This window comes from Theropithecus gelada, chromosome 1 (genome assembly GCF_003255815.1).
Source record: "Theropithecus gelada isolate Dixy chromosome 1, Tgel_1.0, whole genome shotgun sequence".
NCBI classification, from domain to species: Eukaryota; Metazoa; Chordata; class Mammalia; order Primates; family Cercopithecidae; genus Theropithecus; species Theropithecus gelada.
This window is the reverse complement of record NC_037668.1, coordinates 74,853,101-74,867,189: the sequence shown is the minus strand read 5'-3', so window position 1 is coordinate 74,867,189 and position 14,089 is coordinate 74,853,101. Positions and strand designations below refer to the sequence as shown.

Below are 14,089 nucleotides of genomic sequence, written 5' to 3'. Positions count from 1 at the left end.
TATATCAAAATGGACTTTGAAGTAGTAAGCAATGGATTTTGAGATGGTGAAATTATTCTGGATTATCTGAATGAACTAGATGGAACCACAAAAGTCCTTACTAGAAGGGAAGAGATGTGAGGACAGTAAGAGAGAGAAAGAGATTTGAAATGCTGTTGGCTTCAAAGACGGAGAGGGGCCAATACCAAGGAAAAAAAAGGCAGCTCTGGAACTGAAAGAGTAAGGGGTAAGACTCTTCCCTAGACCCCTGGAAAGGGGTTGACCCTGTCTGCAACTTGTTTTCATCCAGTGAAACCCATTTCTGACTTTGACTTACTGAACTATAAGATAATACATTTCTATTATTTAAAATTACTAAAGTGTAGTAGTTTATTTCAGCAGCAATAGAAAATGCCTACATGGTACAGACAAGCAGACAGGAGATAGACAGGTGTAGTGGCAGACAGGCTGGAGGGCAGGCAGAAGACTGGGTGTTGGATGGAAAGCCAATGATGCAGGTGGGTAGGAGATAGATAGACAAGCACGTAGGGAGCCTGGAGAAAGGTGAATGAGAAATGGGAAGACAGACTGGAAGACAGAAATAGGACAGCAAACAGGTGAGAAGAAGGGCATGTGGCCAGATAGAAAGCAGGATGTGGGCAGACAGGCAGGGGACAGCAGCAGAGGTCAGGAAGAGAGGATGGCAGGTGAAGGCCCTCAGAGCTGGCCCTTGTCCCCACAGGGGTTAGGGAGCTTCCTGAGATTCAGGTGAATCCCACTGCCGGACTTCAACACAACTCATGGTATGGGGATGGGGATCCTGGTGGGATCAGGCAGCAGCTCAAAGCAGAGCAGGGTCAGGGCCGTGGCCACCTTCAGCTAGTTCATGGCAAATTGTTTCCCGATGCAGTTCCTGGGCCAGGCAGAGACAATGAATTGAAAAATGGCCTCAGGCCCTATTGTGAGCTAGGCAGGCTTTGATCTCTGAGCTCTACCCTTGAACTGGGGATTTAGGGTCTTCCTCTATGTGCCCAGCCCCAAAATCCTTTCCCTAAAGCCCACATGCCCCTCTACCCAGGCCTCGATTCACTCTTTTCCTTGACTTTAGACAGAGTCTGCCAATCTTCCAGGGCTAGCTCCTAATTCCTGTCTCTGCTCTGAGCAGGCCTGTAACCCTCTGTCAGGAGGTCCAGGGCTCTAAGGCAGAGTTTAATTACATGAATTGTCATAGAGTTAATCAATGGTTTGTTCACTCTTCCACAGACAGTGTGTGGTTCCCCAGTATACAGCCCAGTTCAGGTCCCTGTAAGGTAACGGAGGCACACTCTCCAGTGCTCTCCATGTAGGGGTACACAGAGACCTGGATTCTTAGAGAGAGACCCAGATGGGTGGGAGAGGGGAGTCAGATGGGTAGTGGGAAGGCTTCCTGGGAGGACACTAGGTAGGTGGCCCTCAACTGTTACCCCACCTTCCTCCCACTCCATGGTCCAGGCTTACCCATCTGCCTACCAGCACCTGTAGCCTTCTAATTGTACTCCAGAAATGTCCCTCCTTGCTGTCCCTCAGTCTTCTCACCTGGACTTTCTGGGTCCCTGCTTGCCCTTCCTCCACACTGAAGCCACAGACCAGCTCAGATTCTCCCACACTCCTCAAAGAGGGGACAGCATCCCAGGTAGCAGCCAAGCCCTCCGTAGCTGTTGCCTCACCCAACTCTTACCAGGAGCCTGGACCATGGACATCCAGCCCACGTCCTAGCCCTGTTCATGTGGAGATGGCTGGGAGCATCCTCACTCCACCTATGCCTGCCACATCCTCAAGGCTAAGGCCAGGACCCAGCTGCCTCTCACTCCCTGCCAACTGTGCCTCTCCCACCTCAAGCCCCCAGTTGGCATCTGTGCTCCATCCATAAACAGTCCAGTGCCTAGGACAGTGCCAGAAACAGGAACACTCAATGAGTCACTTGTGGGGAAAAGAAAGATCAGACTGTTACTGTGTCTATGTAGAAAGTAGATATAAGAGACTCCATTTTGTTCTGTACTAAGAACAATTCTTCTGCCTTGAGATGCTGTTAATCTGTAACCCTACCCCCAACCCTGTGCTTGCAAAGACATGTGCTGTGGTGACTCAAGGTTTAATGGATTTGGGGCTATGCAGGATGCACTTTGTTAAACAAGTGCCTGAAGGCAGTATGCTTGGTAAAAGTCATCACCATTCTCTAATCTCAAGTACCCAGGGACACAAACACTGTGGAAGGCCTCAGGGACCTCTGCCTAGGAAAGCTAGGTATTGTCCAAGGTTTCTCCCCATGTGATAGTCTGAAATATGGCCTCATGGGAAGGGAAAGACCTGACTGTCCCCCAGCCTGACACCCATAAAGGGTATGTGCTGAGCAGGATTAGTAAAAGAGGAAGGCCTCTTTGCAGTTGAGATAGAGGAAGGCATCTGTCTCCTGCCCGTCCCTGGGTAATGGAATGTCTCAGTGTAAAACCCGATTGTATGTTCTATTTACTGAGATAGGAGAAAACCACCTTAGGGCTGGATGGAGGTAAGACATGCTAGCGCTAGCAGCAATGCTGCTCTTTAATGCACGGAAATGTTTATGGAGATGTTTGCATACATGCATATCAAAGCACAGCACTTTTCCTTAAACTTATTCATGACACAGAGATCTTTATTCATATGTCTTCCTGCTTACCCTCTCCCTACTATTACCCTATTGTCCTGCCACTTCCCCCTCCCTCTCTGAGATGGTAAAGATAATGATCAATAAATACTGAGGGAACTGAGAGACCGGTGCTGGCGCGGGTCCTCCATATGCTGAGAGCCGGTCCCCTGGGCCCACTTTTCTTTCTCTATACTTTGTCTCTGTGTCTCTTTCTTTTCCCAAGTCTCTCCTTCCACCTGACAAGAAATGCCCACAGGTGTGGAGGGGCAGGCCAGTCCTTCAGTCACTCAGTGACTGAATAAGTGAAAGGATGGATGAGGGAGTGATGTGTGCCTGGAGCATACAATGTGTTTCTACATAACAACACATTTTTGTTTTTGACTATGAACTCCTAGAGGCAGGGACAGTACCTTTTTCCTGTTTTCCCATCATGCTGCACAGGGCCTAACCCACAGAGGTAGGCTTAATAAATACTTATATATTTGAATGAAGTTAATTAAGTTTAAAAAGAATAAAATAGAATGAAATACACTGAGAGTAAATATTAGTTCTGGACTAGAAATGGAGCTTGGGGATGCTCTCCTGTCCTCTAGTGGCAGCAACATGATTAAGAGCCACTGTTTAGGAGGAAGTTGGCATCCTGGGATAAAACAGTGCTGGAGAAGGACTTTCTGGAACACCTGCTTAACAACCATTGTGTGAAAGTGGACTCACCATTGGGAGAATTCACATAATTACTCATTTAGAAAAACTATGTTTCTACTAACAATTTACTTAGTTCTTGGCATTTGCTTTTCATACGACGTTTCCTGTAGCCCTGAGGATTTCCACAGCAGTTATTTTGGAGTGCATATGTCCAACTCAGCAACTATTTCAAGTGTGTTTCATAATCCACACACATAAGTCTTCAAATGTTATTTGTCATATACTGAAAAGAGGGTTTTCCTCAAAGGCAGTTTATTGTTCTCATTTTCATGTGTTTGTCAACATTTTGCTATGTGGCCTATGGGATCATGGCATAGAGAACCCACTGCACAAAAACAATTTTGCCAAATGGGAAAGGAGACACAAATATGTGAACACTATAACACAGTGGACATTTGTTGGACAAGACAGCAAAATATTTGAGACAATGCATATGGGTATAAAACTTTCCGCAAAGGGTTGTTTTAACCGTTCACTTTTTTGGCTTGTAAGGGAGGACTAGCAAGGCACCTTAATTCTAAATATATGCAAATATTTCAGTTTTTTCACATAACACATGGGTGAATTAAGTGGAAATGGTAGTGTGCTGCAATGGCAATATGTAGGGGAGAGAGAAATTGACTTTAATATCTCTGAAAATTGAGAAATGCTAATATATACAATTTAATTGACTGAACAAGTCTAATATTGAAAATTCATACTCCTCAAATGAGGAAAACACCAGAATACATGAAAGTTCAGAACACACACACTCAGTGAATTTTGGCTGGACATTGGAAAAAGCAGAGGGAGCGAGGTCGCCGTCCTGTGCCCTGAAATGCCGTCTTTCTTTTGTACACAGAGACATCAGCATCAGACTTCCTTCCCACAAACACCAGCATCCAAAGGTGTAGGTGAAGATGGCACATATGAATTAGGGAGCCATAAGCATCAGCTGTGTGCCCAGAGCCTCCCCCTGTTTCTCAACCTCTACCTCCACCTCCATTACCAGCATTATGGCGCCTCACCTCGATCCTCCTGAGAAGGGCAGGAAAGCATGGCTGTGTCAAGCAGAACCCGATACAAAGCGGGAAGGGTCAAACTCCTGCAGAGAGAGCACCAGGGCAGGACAGATAAGAGTCCAACCTCTGTTATCTACCCATAAGGAGACAGGATCCCCTGAGCAGGAGAATGTGTTGGGCCTGAGAGATCATCCTCCTCCAAGGCCTTCTTACCTCTGGGTTTGACCACATCTTTGGGTTGTGGTGAAGGCCACAAATGGAAAGAGTGACTTTCAATCCTGTGGGGAGGGTGTGGAAGAGAGAGAGAAGATGGATCATATCCATGAGGTGGCCTGGTGCCTCACGCAGCAGGGGACAAGTTTTGCCTCAAATAATCACTTTGAGCAGGATGATACAGGGGTGCTGAGCTTGGTTAAGCATGTGAGCTCAAAGGATGAGTAGAAAACCATGAATCCAGGAATAAGAAGCAAGAAAGCATTGGTGTTTTACTGTTTGTAGTAAGTGCACTGCGAACCTACCTTCATCAAATGCCTCCAAGGGCCACTGGAGAATATACATGAACCCACTCAATACCCACAACAATGATCCAAGGAAGACATTCCTTTATTCCCAAATTTCAGAGGAGCTACCTCAGTCTCAGAGGCTGATTGTCTTGCCTGTGGTCACACAGCTAGAATATGACAAGACTGAGACCAGACCCAATGGGGGTTGAGCCTTGGTGGATTCTGTCCACTGTAGTGGTCTCAAATACGGTCATCAGTGGCTCTCTGTCATCAATCTGAGGGCTCCTCAAAAGCTGGACAACAGCTGACCCATGACTTATGATTCCTGATCTCCCTCATTTGCCTTAACCCGATCAGGAAAGAACCACATCTCCCTGTGCCTGTGTCTGATTCTTTCTAGCCCTCCACATCTCATGGAATAGAATTTTAGGGCTTTTGTTCCCAAGGCCACATGCAGAGGCTAACATTTATTTATCAGACTTTTGGTGGTTCAAGCTCTTTGCCAGGCATTTCAAATTCTTCATCCTAACTATAAAATATGTTTCATTTTTTGACAAGGAAAGGGAGGCTCAGAGAGGTTTGCAATTGCTGAAGCACAGGTGCATTCCTGACCCTCCGCATCTCCCTGTGGAGAGCTTAGGTGAGTGGATGGGGGAAGTTTGTACCTTTGGGCAAGGAGCGCCCATCAGGGAAGGTGATGGGGGTGCTGAGCTCTCTGCCAATGCCTGGCACCAGTGGGTAGAGTCTGAGCACCTCCTTGATGCCCATGGTGGTGTAGGGCATCTTGTCCAGGTGGTCCCTGAAACAAAGTCCATCCTGAACATCAGCAGGGCCTGGGAAGACCAGGTGAATCCCCCCTATAGAGAGAGCATGACTCCTGCATCTCTTGAACCCTCACTCACCAGGTGATGGAGGCTCCATCCCCCAGGAAGCTCTGGATCTCCTCCTGGCATCTCTGCTGAAGCTTGGGGTGTGTGGCCAGAGCATAGAGGATCCAGGAGATGCCACTGGCTGTGGTGTCATGGCCTCCAAACATAAATGTGTCTGCCTCAGAACGGAGATCCTTGTCTGACAAGCTGCTCTCATTCTCCATCTGCGGAGGCCGAGGTAAGAGTGCAGGGTTAGTCTCTTGCTCTGTGCTTTGGGAAAAGCCTCTGGCCTCTCCTACACACACTCACTTTGGCCAAGAGAAGGATGTCCAGGAAATCCAAGTGCCTCTTCCTCCTGACCTTCTCCAGCTCCCCCTCCTCTTTCAGGTGAGCCTTCCTCAGTTGGATCGCTCGATCTGTTCCAGAACAGTGGTTATACAGAGCCGAGAGTGTCAGCAGCCCCCAGGAGGCCCAGCGGTTCACCTGCCCCCATGTGGGTGCCCGGTAGACCTCAGCATGAGTGTGGGTGTGGATGCATGTTCAGGAGTAAAAATTCTAGTGCTGTGTGAGGCAGGGCAGGCCTCCCTGCAATGGCACAACCCACGGGGCTGCTGCTTGAATGCTGCTTGGATGGGGTCTCAGGTAACCATCCCCATGTGGGGACACAGGGAAATGCCTGCACAGTGCCTGCCCCTAACATCTCAGCTCCCAGCCCCCGCTTTATGGAAATCTCCGTCATGGGTGTGTCCCAGTTTCTGCAGGGGCCACAGGGGGCCTGGCTGTGTGTGATGAGTCAGGGCAGCCTCCTTTAGCTATGCCTGTTGAAGGGAGGAGACAAGAAGAGGAATGGACAAGCTGGCAGGCACGGTGGTTCCAGCAGCTGGTAGGGGTCAGGCTGTAGATAGTGTCATTCTGATGAAAGACATTGCTCGTGCGGGAAACAGCTTTTTAAGGTCCCCAGTGGCCTGGATGTAGGATTGGATATCCCTGAGGGAAAGGATGCAGAAGAGACCAAAGTCAAAGGGGCCTCTGGTTTGGAGGCAATGTGGAATCTGGATGGAGATAGCTTCAAACACGGGACAGGCATCACTGAGGCACTTGTTTCTTCTGTCTTAGAGCTCTGTGATCCTGAGGTTTTTATAAGATATTGTGAACAGCCAGGGTCTACCTGTGCTAGGGATAAGGAATCCTTAGCTGAAGCATGGTTTGGTCTGGTCTGGGATTAGAGCTTTGTCATAGGCTGAGTCTTTCTTCCTGTGGAGGTGAGCCCACAAACTGCCCCACCTGCCTCTCAGGTATGTCCATGCAGTTGATAAGAACATGAACCCCACAGCTGGAGAGTTATCACTGACCGGTCCAGCTGGATGTTGAGGGCACACTTCAGGATGGTGTCCAGGGTCATCAAGGAGACGTGCTGAAAGACCTCCAAAGGGGAGTCCTGGCCAATGAGCTCTTCCCATTTGTCCTGTAGTGGGAGAGGGCATGGACCTTCTTAATTCCCCAGAAGTCTTTTGCTAATAGGGCTTGGCTTTTCCCTTTATCTCCAGATATCATGGTTGGGATCCCTCATTTTAAGAGCAGATGTAGTGCTGATATTCGTATTGTGAATCAATATGTGTAAACCAATACCTAGTTTTCAAAGTTTTAATGCAGCATTAACCATGTTTGCTCACAATAGCCTGAAGTAAGTTTTGTATTCTTAGATTCAGTTATACCCTATAGTTGGCTGGAAACATTTTTTGTTGTTGTTTATGAATAAATAATAGGAGTACTCTTCAGTGTTCCGAAAACTGAGCTTGTTCTGAGAGACTGATTGCATCTCAACTTTAGGGGGAAAAGTGTCAAAACAAAAGGAAGTCTAAAAGGCCCATATACATGGTAAAACCCCATCTCTACTAAAAATACAAAAATTGGCTGGGCATAGTGGCGGGCGCCTGTAGTCCCAGCTACTTGGGAGGCTGAGGCAGGAGAATGGGGTGAACCTGGAAGGCGGAGTTTGCAGAGAGCCGAGATTGCGCCACCGCACTCCAGCCTGGATGACAAGCGAGACTACGCGTCTCAAAAAAAAAAAAGTCTCATATAGGTGCCTAATGGAGGCACATCAGGGACTTCAATTAATTTTCATTCGTGAAATATTTGCTGAGCACAGTTGAGTGAGAAATCAGAGTCTGGAAAGGAGAGAAGGGTATGGCAGCTCTGGCTCTGAGAATAAAGAGTTGGTGTCCCTTTCACTGCATGCACGGCTCAAATCCATGCAGAAAGCTCTGGGTCCCAGGCCAGAGCCTCAGTGAGTGACATCCTGGCCTGTCCATCCTGACACTGGAGATGACATTGTCAAGGCCATCAGGGGTAGGGTGTCCTGATGTCCAGCAGATTGACCATCTCTCCAGTCCCCTGTGCTACAGATTTCAAAGTGGGAGGCAGAAATATCCACTGTGATCCTCATTCCCTGTGACAATGAGCAAAGTGTGGATGCAACTTGATGCCTGGGTGCTCTGCTATCACATCACTTTTGGGGAACCCTACTCTCACAGTAATGGTCTGAGTGTGTTATTCTGTTTGGCTGTGTCTATGGCTGTCTGTGGGACACAGAGTTGAGAGTGAAATTGGTGAGAGTGCATGCTGTGATTGGATGTCTGGAGGGGAGAAAGATGGACTCACCAGTATCATGTGTATGGAGTCCGCCATGAGCCCCATGTAGGACTTCAAGATGTCATAATGGAATGCTGGGGTCAGCATCCGCCAGTGCTGGTGCCACTTCTGCCCATTCAGCAGGGGCAAACCATACCCTGGGCCAAGAGATGGGTGTGTGTATGTGTGTTGGGGAGAGGCGGGCTGAAAGGGATCTCTTGGGAAGGAGACAAGGTGGTTTCTGAGGGGAGAAAACCTAGAAGGTACTTCGTGGGCTATGGCAGGGAAAGCAGGTGCATTTCAGGTATGGGAATGTCCTAATCGGGCTGATACATCCCTGTGATTAGGACAGTTGTGAGATGAAGTTTGGAAAGAGTTGTGGGCAGGTGTTAAATAAATATCAGGCTGAGGATGTCTGGAGAGAACTGAGAAGTGAAGTGGAAGAAGCTGAGGAGGGCTCACACCAGCATTAGGACAGGGTGAGGGTCTTGTTAAAAGAAGGGACATGAAACTGGATTAGGGATGGGTCATGACAGTGGTGGCCCCTCACCTTTTGTTCTCTGTGAGCCAAAGAGTTTGCTCTTGGCAAATCTAACTGGGGAGCGGATGGGGAACTGGGGAGCGGTCCTAGTTTACATGTACATACCAATCCAGGGAGCCAGGAATCTGCAGTTTTCTGGAATTTTGGAGTGTGAGAGATAAGACAAGGCTTTACAGGAAACTGGGAGCTACTACTACTAAATTTGGCATCCCCAGAGGCAGCTGTGGTTCAGACCACGGGCTTCTATCAGTTGATAATGTCTGTGTGTTGGCAGTTTGACCTGTGTCATTTCCCATTTTGCCTCCTGTCCCTTTCCATGTCTGCCATGAAGATCAATGTGGGCTCAGGAAGTCAGATTCAGTGTTCCAGCAGCAGAACACCCACAGATCTAGGAAGGAGTTGGTAAGAAACATAGGCAATGTCCTCCAGGCCAGAGGGTAAGACAGAGCCATTGGTGGTGGCTTAGTCTACCAGTGACCCAGGACTGGAAGGAGTTATAGTTACCAAATCCGTGTCATAATTCATTGATGAGTGAAAATGAGAATAAGAACCAAAATCTCAAAATTATAGATCAACACCAGTACCATATGCATATACCCACATATCTATGAGACATGTGGCAATGTACATTTCAGATTAACTCTATTAGCTTAAAACAGCAAGAAAGAAAAGGAAAAACAGCAAATTTACCCCCACACGGTTGTTTTAAACATTCAATACTCAGTAAATACTTCTGGCTGTAGCCTAGACTGTGGGCTTTGTGGATGGTTGGAACAGGGTTTAGACATTAACGTTTGAACTGCCACTTTCTACTGGGTTTTTACAGACCCAGGGGCATGTATCAGCAGGGAAGAGCTGATGCAGTCAGGATGAAGTTTCAATCTCACCTGATGTCCCCAGAATCACCTTCATGTAGTCAGGGTCATAGAGCTGGACACAAACTTTGCCTCCCCATAGACAATGAGGACAGGCACTTGGGAATGTCTCCACCCATTTTTGAGTCTGTTGTAGCTCCTGGTCCTGTTGGAACTATCAACGAGGGTAGACAGATGAATGCTTTCGTTTAGTTGTAGTCTTTGCAGTGGGAGCGAAAGGCAGGACAACCACAGAGACCATGTAGTTCTGGAGGTACCAGTACAAGTTAGGAATTTGGAACTGTTTCTGATGACCTGGGCTCTGATCCAGATTCTTGTTCTCTCCCCAAGACTTGACCTAAGGTCAGATTCTGTCTCTCTGCTGTGTAGAGCTATGGGCACAATACTGCCTGCAGAAACTTCAGTCAGTTATTGTTTCCACATTGTGTAAAATCTCTAGAAGTCATAAATACAACAATTTCCATGGACAATGTGCATAACTTGTATCACCCAGTAAGCAGATTTGTAAAATAATTTAGTATATTTACAGAATAAAATGAATTAATGTAAACATTTTAAATTACACAATAATTTTATATAATCATATTCATTATATTTTCAGTATTAATCTAGCATATATGGTAAGCATGTGTTAAGATAAAACAGTGATCAAAGGATTGTTCAGGGGGGTGCTGAAGATGGCTGAATAGGAACAGCTCCAGCCTCCAGCTCCCAGCATGAGCGACACAGAAGATGGGTGATTTCTGCATTTTCAACTGAGGTACTGGATTCATCTCACTGGGGCGTGTCGAACAGTTGGTGCTGGTGAGTGGGTGCAGCCCAACCAGTGAGAGCTGAAGCACAGCGAGGCATGACCTCACCTGGGAAGTGCAAGGGGGAAGGAAATTCCTTTTCCTAGCCAAGGGAAACTCAGACACACAACACTTGGAAAATTGGGTAACTCCCACCCTAATACTGTGCTTTACCAAGGGTCTTAGCAAAAGGCACACCAGGAGATTATATCCCAAGCCTGGCCTGGAGGGTCCCACGCCCACAGAGCCTCCCTTATTGCTAGCACAGCAGTCTGAGATCTAACTGCAAGGCAGCAGCGAGGCTGGGGGAGGGGCACCCACCATTGCTAAAGCTTAAGTAGGTAACCAAAGCTGCCGGGAAGCTCAAACTGGGTGGAGCCCACCACATCTCAAGGAGGCCTGCCTGTCTTTGTAGACTCTACCTCTGGGAACAGGGCATAGCTAAACAAAAAGCAGCAGAAACCTCTGCATATGTAAATGTCCCTGTCTGACAGCTTTGAAGAGAGCAGTGGTTCTCCTAGCACAGAGCTTGAGATCTGAGAATGGGCAGACTGCCTGCTCAAGTGGGTCCCTGATCCCTGAGTAGCCTAACTGGGAGACATCCCCCACTAGGTGCAGACTGACACCTCATACCTCACATGGCTGGGTACACCTCTGAGACAAAGCTTCCAGAGCAAGAATCAGACAGCAACACTTGCTGATCAGCAATATTCTATCTTCTGCAGCCTCCGCTGCTGATACCCAGGCAAGCAGGGTCTGGAGTGGACCTCAAGCAAACTCCAACAAACCTGCAGCTGAGGGTCCTGATTGTTAGAAGGAAAACTAACAAACAGAAAGGACACCCACACCAAAACCCCATCAGTACGTCACCATCATCAAAGACCAAAGGCAGATAAAACCACAAAGATGGGGAAAAAGCAGTGCAGAAAAGCTGGAAATTCAAAAAATCAGAGCGCATCTCCCCCTCCAAAGGAATGCAGCTTATTGCCAGCAACGGAACAAAGCTGGATGGAGAATGACTTTGACGAGTTGAGAGAAGGCTTCAGTTGATCAAACTTCTCAGAGCTAAAGGGGGAACTACGTACCCAGTGCAAAGAAACTAAAAACTTTGAAAAAAGAATGGAAGAATGGATAACTAGAATAACCAATGCAGAGAAGTCCATAAACGAACTGATAGAGATGAAAACCATGACACGAGAACTATGTGACAAATGCACAAGCTTCAGTTACTGACTTGATCAACTGGAGGAAAGAGTATCAGTGATTGAAGAGCAAATGAATGAAATGAAGTGAGAAGAGAAGTTTAGAGAAAAAAGAGTACAAACAAATGAACAAAGCTTCCAAGAAATATGGGATCATGTGAAAAGTCCAAATCTATGTCTGATTGGTGTGCCTGAAAGTGACGGGGAGAATGGAACCAAGTTGGAAAACACTCTGCAGGATATTATCAAGGAGAACTTCTCCAACCTAGCAAAGCAGGCCAACATTCAAATTCAGGAAATACAGAGAACGCCACAAAGATACTCCTCAAGAAGAGCAACTCCAAGACACATAATTGTCAGATTCACCAAAGTTGAAATGAAGGAAAAAATGTTAAGGGCAGCCAGAGAGAAAGGTAGGTTTACCCACAAAGGGAAGCCCATCAGACTAACAGCAGATCTCTCTGCAGAAACCCTCCAAGTCAGAAGAGAGTGGGGGCCAATATTCAACATTCTTAAAGAAAAGAATTTTCAACCCAGAATTTCATATCCAGCCAAACTAAGTTTCATAAATGAAGGAGAAATAAAATCCTTTACAGATAAGCAAGCGCTGAGAGATCTTGTCACCACCAGGCCCGCCCTACAAGAGATCCTGAAGGAAGCACTGAACATGGAAAGGAACAACTGGTACCTGCCATTGCAAAAACATGCCAAGATGTAAAGACCATCAAAGCTAGGAAGACACTGCATCAACTAGCGAGCAAAATAACCAGCTAATATCATAATGACAGGATCAAGTTCACACGTAACAATATTAACCTTAAATGTAAATGGACTAAATGGCCCAATTAAAAGACACAGACTGGCAAACTGGATAAAGAGTCAAGACCCATCAGTTTGCTGTATTCAGGAGACCCACTTCACATGCAGAGACATACATAGACTGAAAATAAAGGGATGGAGGAAGATCTACCAAGCAAATGGAAAACAAAAAAAGCAGGGGCTGCAATCCTAGTCTCTGATAAAACAGACTTTAACCAACAAAGATCAAAAGAGACAAAGAAGGCCATTACATAATGGTAAAGGGATCAATCCAACAAGAAGAGCTAACTATCCTAAATATATATGCACCCAATACAGGAGGACCCAGATGCATAAAGCAAGTCCTTAGAGACTTACAAAGAAACTTCGACTCCCATACAATAATAATGGGAGACTTTAACACCCCACTGTCAACATTAGACAGATCAAAGAGACAGAAAGTTAACAAGGATATCCAGGAATTGAACTCAACTCTGCACCAAGCAGACCTAATAGACATCTGTAAAACTCTCCACCCCAAATCAACAGAACATACATTCTTCTCAGCACCACATTGCACTTATTCCAAAATTGACCACATAGTTGGAAGTAAAGCACTTCTCAGCAAATGTAGAAGAATAGAAATTATAACAAACTGTCTCTCAGACCACAGTGCAATCAAACGAGAACTCAGGACTAAGAAGCTCAATGAAAACTGCTCAACTACATGGAAATGGCACAACCTCCTCCTGAATGACTACTGGGTGCATAATGAAATGAAGGCAAAAATAAAGATGTTCTTTGAAACCAATGAGAAAACAGATACAACATATCAGAATCTCTGGGACACATTTAAAGCAGTGTGTAGAGGGAAATTTATAGCACTAAATGCCCACAAGAGAAAGCAGGAAAGATTGAAAATAGACATCCCAACATCACAATTAAAAGAACTAGAGAAGCAAGAGCAAACACATTCAAAAGCTAGCAGAAGGCAAGAAATAACTAAGATCAGAGCAGAACTGAGGGAGATAGAGACACAAAAATGCCTTCAAACAATCATTGAATCCAGGAGCTGGTTTTTTGAAAAGATCAACAAAATTGATAGACCGCTAGCAAGACTAATAAAGAAGAAAAGAGAGAAGAATCAAATAGACGCAATAAAAATTGATAAAGCGATATCACCACCAACCCCACAGAAATACAATCTACTATCAGAGAATACTATAAACACCTCTACACAAATAAACTAGAAAACCTAGAAGACATGGATAAATTCCTGGACATGTACACTCTCCCAAGACTAAACCAGGAAGAAGTTGAATCCCTGAGCAGACAAATAGCAGGCTCTGAAATAGAGGCAATAATTAATAGCCTACCAACCAAAAAAAGTCCAGGACCAGATGGATTCACAGACAAATTCTACCAGAGGTATAAGGAGGAGCTGGTACCATTCCTTCTGAAACTATTCCAATCAATAGAAAAAGAGGGAATCCTCCTTAACTCATTTTATGAGGCCAACATCATCCTGA

At 46.1% G+C, this 14,089-nt stretch overlaps 1 pseudogene; it reads right to left on the bottom strand.

The window, feature by feature from the left end:
• Positions 1-696: 696 nt before the first annotated feature.
• The window catches only part of LOC112626621, an 87,317-nt pseudogene continuing 73,924 nt past the window's right edge, over positions 697-14,089 (bottom strand).